The following is a 6912-nucleotide window of genomic DNA, read 5'->3' as shown; positions in this document are numbered from 1 at the left end:
AGGTGCTTAGACATCACATCAACAAGCATTCAGTGTCTTTAACAAAGAAAGAAATGGGTTTGCAAATTTGACCTAAAGAGCAACATCTGTATGTGATTTTAAGAGACGGAATATATGAAGCCACTGTAGTTTGCAGGCAGGCTGGTGTTTAGTGAGACTAATTGGCTCTCACGGTCTGGTGGTTCTTTTAACTCTTGGGGACAAAGTGCGCTGTGGTCTGGTCAGATATGCTGACGAGGTGATGGGGACAAACTGGGGGGGAGGGAGGGTTGCAGAGGAGACAGACTGCCTACAGGAGGCCCCTCCAGCCAAAACAAGGAAGGAGGGCTCCAGCAGCATGGTGATATAATCTGTGGTCCAAACACAGACACTTTGAAGAGTGAAAGGGGGTGCTACTGGCACATATCCCAGGAGAGTAGGCATAAATGGGGGACTGTCCCAGAAAATGGGAATGTGTAGTCACTGTGTGTAAATCATGGAAACTACCATTTCCTGGTCCTCTCATAAGAGAACAGCTCTGACGTTTTAGCATCGAAGTGCTGATGTACAGCAAAGCACAGCTGACGGGACACTGGTTCTTTAATATATTTACTTATTTGCTCAATCTTTTTGTGTTTAATCAATTTTTCCAGTCAAGTAAGTTGACCCTTCAGCTCAGATGCTGCTGAATATACTGGCTGTGCTGGTTGAATTTTCAGCCCTGATTATGCGGAAGTGTAAAACAATATTCTCAGTCACTTTGTCTTAATTTATGTCTCCTGAATACATACTAGTTGGTGATGATGATGTAGCATTAATTAAGTGGCTTAAACAAATAAAGGCTTGCTTTTCACTCACATCATAGTCTGATGTAGACCAGGCAGTTCTCCTGGGCAGCGCTCCTACAAACAGTGACTCAGGGATGCAGGTTGCTTTCATCTTTTGGCAGCACCATCTGGAACTCGTGGCTTTCAACATCCATGGAAGAGGCAGAGGATTTTATGGCCAGGCCTGGAAGTGGTATACATCACTTCTGCCCAAATCCTAGTGGACAAAACTGGGTTAGGGGAGCCAGGGATACAAAAATAAGTAAGATACAACCTCCCTTTTTTTTTTTTGAGAGTTAACTGTTAAACTAAAGCAACAATTCTCTTCAAACATGGCAGAGTCCATGATTTCTAAGAACTCATTTTTGGAGATCACATCATAGATGGAGTGCAGTGGCGATGAGCTTGGGCCTTGGAAGCAGATAGACCTGGCTCCAGTCCTAGCAATGAACTTATGTGCTGCAGCTTTCACCTTTTTAAGTCTCAGAGGATAATAATCGTATCAACTTCAAAGGGTTGTGAGGATTAAAGGAGCTAACACATATATAGCTGTATTACAGAGACCAGTACAGAGTAAACACATAATAAATAATAGCTATTTTTAATTTAATATGGGGAATTTTCTTTAACTCCTAAGTCAGTAGGAATCAAATTTGGGAAGGCAATTACCACTAGGCTTCAAAATTCATTAAAACTTGGGGACAAAACAAATCTTAACAATATTCTTATTACTCGTTATCTCCAAAAAGGAGAAAGAAACTTTAACATAGAAAAACCTGACTATTCAAATGGTCTACAAGCACCCTTTTGGTCTCTGTTGAACATAAAAAGAAGATTTATTAGACGTTATACCATTTATTTCTTTTTTTAAATTTTGGTTTAGAGTACTCATCTAAACAAAAAAACCAAAACCAAACCTGTTGCTGTCAAGTCAACTCTGACTCACAGTGCATACAGGACAGTGTAGAACTGCCCCCCAGAGACTGTAAATTTTTACTGAAGCAGACTGCCACAACTTTCTCCTGTGGAGCAGCTGGCCTACTGGTTAGCAAACAAGTACTTAACCACTGCACTACCAGAGCTCCTGGAGCACTCGTCTACCTTTAGTCAAAATCACTTGATGGATCCCTTTTTAAAAGACCTTCATCAACTGACAGTCATGAGGAACAAACAAAACGTTTTGAGCATAGTCCATAGTGACATAATAGTATGATTACAATATAAATGAAGATGGTGAGAGTAGGGATAAAAAGGTAGACTTGGAGGTAACAAATATTTCAAAAGAAGTGGCTAATATTTGGCTAGAAAGAGTGGGAATAAACCAATATATCAGGCTTGTTCAGGCTTACAGATGCCTATGTCCCACATTTCTGATATTCCCCCACTGGAGCAATGCAGGCAACAAAAGATAGGTAACAGGAAAACCATAATCAGAAAAACTTCCTAGCCAAGCTAGGGGGATTGGGATGGATCTTTCTTGTGCCTAGAGGTTCTGAGTGGGGACTGCATAATCCCACGGCAGATAATTCATGGATTAAGTAGACAAAAGCTCACAGTCAAGGTGCCCTCTATTGGTCTCCTATATTGGTCTCTGTGACATTCAAACTGAGTGAGCAAGCAACTGTGGCTAAACCTTCAATCTTCTGAGACAAAAGGCGCTTCAGCAATGGTATGCAGCTGCAAGGGGCAGCAGAAAATACGGAAGAGCTTAGAAGAAGCTCCCTGCAGTGAAACTTGGAAACTGAATGTGGGATAAACAAAATGCAAAAACAAAACCAAAAAGAATGAGTCAGGTATCTGATGTTTTACTTATGGATGACCAGAATGGTGGTGGAATAGAAGATATCAAGAAGTGGAGGTGATTTGGGGGGAGAAAATGATAAGCTTGATTAACAGGTTGAGTGTGAGATGCTGGCAGGGTGCACAAGTGGTATGATCTGAAAAGATGGACCAACAAAACAATCTTAAGAAAGAGGTCTAGGCTGGAATTAAGATTTGTGATTCATCTGCACTGAGCAGGAAATAAACCTGGATGACAGCTCTGTGTGAGGCTCTTTAGAGTGGAAAGAGAAGATGGTTAAGGGCAAATCCATAATGGGTGGAGTGGGAGCTGGAAAAAGATGGAAGACTCAGTGAAGAAGGCAGAGTTGGGGCCGGGGGAAGACCAGGACAGTGGCGGGGACATAGGAACCGTGAAGGAGACCGTGCAGTGACTTGCTCAATTTCCAGTCCACTCTGAGTCTAGAACGTCTTCCTCTACTGCATAGGCTGGAAAGCTGAAAGTTATTTTCCAGATTCCCTCGCAGCTAGGGGGTCTGGATGTGAGTTATGTTCTATCAATCAGATGCACTTGAGTGAGGCTTGAAAGAGCTGCAGACAACACTTTTGCTTCTTCTGTTCTGCTGGCAAATAAGGTCATGGAACATCCAGGCACTAGACTAGCTTCATGGAGGACAGGAGGAAAGGGACTGGGGTTCCAAATTTTGCTTTGTGGCTCTAGCAAGAGGTTTAGTTGCAGTGGCTTTTTCCTCTCCTCCCCTTCTGGTGCCAAAAACAACTCCAAATTCCTTTGTGAGAAAAGAGATTTATTGGATTATATGGAAATGGACACAGTGGAGAATGGGCTGTGACATACAGGTGGGGAAATGTGCACCTAGATAGAGCATTAGTGAAGAGGTTGGTGTCCCACCTTCCGCCTTGTGGCTGCCCTTGCCTGGCCTCGGAATGCAGCTGAGGCCTGGCCTCCAAGTGCTTCGTGAGAAGTCTCCAGGCAGAGCCACCTCTCCGCCTCGGGGTGACTTTAGTAGTTCCTGTGAGATTCAAGATTTTGAGTCCTACAATTGTTGAGAACCTGAACCAAGTGAAAATGAATCCATTAAGAGTATCACTGCAGCCTTGGATGGTGTCAGTACTCCAACTTTCCAGACATTGGCAGAAGCAGCACAGGCTGTACTATGGGGATTAGAGGCAATCACACCATGAGAGCCTTTGACGATTGTGAGGAAGAGTAGGCTTTTCTTTTAAAAAAAATGTAGAAATCTCCCTAAAAATGGTCTGGGAGACAGGAATGAAAGTGAGAAAACAGGATTCACAGTTGGGAACCATTGGCCAGAACACAAAGGGTAGGGAAGGCATTATTCACAGTAGCCAGAAAAGGTGGCAACCACCAGTGTCAACAGATGAATGGATAAACAAAATGTGTATATACATATCATGGGTTATCATTCAGTCACAAAGAAAAATGAAGTCCTAACACATGCCATGACATGGATGAACCTTGAAAACATTAAACTGAATGAAATAAGACACAAAAGAATAAATGTTGTATGATCCCAGTTATATGAAACATCTAGAATAGGCAAATGCATAGAAACCAAAGTTTATTAGTGAAAGGAGGGTGAGACGGGAAATGGGGAGAAAAACAGTGAAGTTCCCACCTACTGGGACACTTTCCTGCTGTTTGTTGGCTGTCAGAGGTCCTGTCTTCCACAGGTATCTTAAACTAAACACAAACTTTTTTTTTTTTACATTTATTGAACAATTACTATGTGTTAAAAACATACATTTACTGTTATTTAATACAATCTTAGTAACTATTAAGACAACCCTCTGCGATGAATACTGTTTTCCCATTTACAGATGAAGAAATCCAGGCTTGGAGAACATGAGCAATTTAACAAGCCTCACGTGGCTAATAAGTGGCAGATATAGCATTGTTGTTAGCTGCTGAGTCGGCCCCTTACTCATGGAGACCCTATATGTTACAGAGTAGAACTGCCCCATAGGGTTTCCTTCACTATAGTCTTTATGAAAGCAGTTCGCCAGGGCTTTTCTTCAGCAGAATGGCTGGGTGGGTTCAAACTGCCAATCATTAGGTAAGCAGCCGACTGCAAACTGCTTGAGCTACCCAAGTGCCTTCTGCAAGGTAACAGAGATCCGGTAATTCAAAAGTGAACTGTCAGTCCTAATATTTTGTTGGTGTATTTTTAAAACAGTAGTTAAAAATTTTTTTTGAACTTTACCAATTTTGGTACTTATTACTAAAATTACTTTTGACCTCTAAAATCATAATCAAACCTACCAACACGAAAACCCAAGTAGTCTAACAAGGAAATAAAACAAAACAAATCCTCCACTCACAGCGATCCTATATGACAGAGTAGAGCTGCCCCAGAGGGTTTCCAAGGAGCAGCTGGAAGATTTCCAACTGCTGACCTTTTGGTTAGCAGCTGAGCTCTTAAACCACTGAGCCACCAGGGCTCCAACAACGAAATTATTAACAAAATATTTTATTTGTAACAAATTTAAAATGATCTCTTCTGTTCACAAGAAGGTCTTTTTCTCTCCCACTTTTGGCCTTCAAAGCTCCCTCCTAAACAATTAGGTGCCCAAGGATGTAAGCACGTGATAACCAAGAGCACTTCTAAGTGGGTTTGCTTGTGGAGTAATAACAGCATGAAGGGTGGCCACAATGTTTCTCGAAAGTGAGATTATTTTAAAGAACTGCTTTTTGTAACCTGACCCAATAGCTATTTCATCATGCTGTTTAATGTTCTAGGCATAAAACAGATACGGCCAACAGTTGAACAATTTTCATCAGTTAAAAAAAAAAAATGCAAAAGTATTTGACGCCTCTTGAATTGCTGTGCAATAATTTAAAGTGCTTTAGTATAAACTCTGTGACATATATGTTCATGTGAATTTAACTTTCATCTTACCTTCGGGTAGGTTCAATAGCATTTGAAGCACCCAATCAGGTGGCTAGATAGGTGCTTTAAATATTGTCATCTAAATCTATACCAGAGTGTTAATCAGCATAAATGATGTTAATATTTATCATTGGTGAATGGCGTTTGAAAAGTGGTTCACTAGAAGGATTTTTGAAGGTAACAAACATGGATGAGGTATAAGAATCTGGCAAATCCTGCAAGCTAATGGCTTTTGTTTAGTACCTCAGATCCAGTACTGTTTGCTTGTGTGCGGTATTCCCCTCATTCACCCATTTAAGACACTGTAGCCTGATCCAACCAGGCTACCTAAACCCTGCCCTCAGAATATCACCGCTTCTGCCTCACTGCGAATCTTTCAGTCAAGATGTTTGTGGGGTTGCTTGTGAGCAGAGTTGGAACTTTTCCCAAGCTTTCCAGAGGGTCTTCTTGATAAATATTTGCTCATGTGAGAGAATTCTGTTTGAGATTTGCTTTCATTGTAATATATACCACCAGGTAGCAAGGTTATGTGAGAGGAGACATATAGCCTTACCTCCCTGTAAAAGCTGGAGGCTACCTACCAAATTAATCTGTGATTGGTGAATGATTAAATTGGCTTAGACAGTTTGTAATGGCGAGTAAAAGAAACTAAAGGCCCATCTACCCTCGTTCCATGGTGAGGGTCAGATTTAGTCCCTAAGTGCTGCCCTTAATGTAGTGCCATACTGCAGCCGCCTTAAGATTAGGTGACTACTGATCTTCAAGTGCTGGAGAGAAAGCAATCCAGCCATTATAAAGGTCAAGATCATCCTCTAGCAGCACTGTCCTTCACAAAGTAGAGTTGAGAATTTTACACTCTTTCCATTTAAAACCTGATTAGTTAGAAGGCTTTCAGGCTTTGTTAATGATTGTACGATTTAAAAAATATAATGAAAAAAGGAAATACAGCCAAGATAGAAATATTGTTCTAAATTTTAAATAAACTTATTCTATATACCTATTCAACCAGAAGATGGGGAAACATCACTGAAGTAAAATGATGGACAGCTTGAAAACTCAAGAAATTAGCCTGGGTAAAGTTATAATGTATGAGAAACCTAAAGGTAATACTATTATCAAACATTTTATTTGGTATTTCATGCTTTCTTGTTGTACGGCATCCGGTCAATTCTGACTCATAGCGACTCTACAGGACAGAGTAGAACTGCTGCATAGGATTTCCAAGGCTGTAAATCTTTATGGGAGCAGATTGCCAGGTCTTTTCTCCTGCAGAGCCCCTGGTGGTTTCGAACCGCCGACCTTTCAGTTAACAGCCTAGTGCTTAACCATTGTGCCACGAGGGCTCCTAATTTCATGCTAGGTCAATGAAAAGAAAGAAAACAACTTTTCTGAACTTT

This window comes from Trichechus manatus, unplaced genomic scaffold (genome assembly GCF_000243295.1).
Source record: "Trichechus manatus latirostris isolate Lorelei unplaced genomic scaffold, TriManLat1.0 scaffold00002, whole genome shotgun sequence".
Taxonomy (NCBI): Eukaryota; Metazoa; Chordata; class Mammalia; order Sirenia; family Trichechidae; genus Trichechus; species Trichechus manatus.
This window is presented reverse-complemented; position numbering follows the sequence as displayed.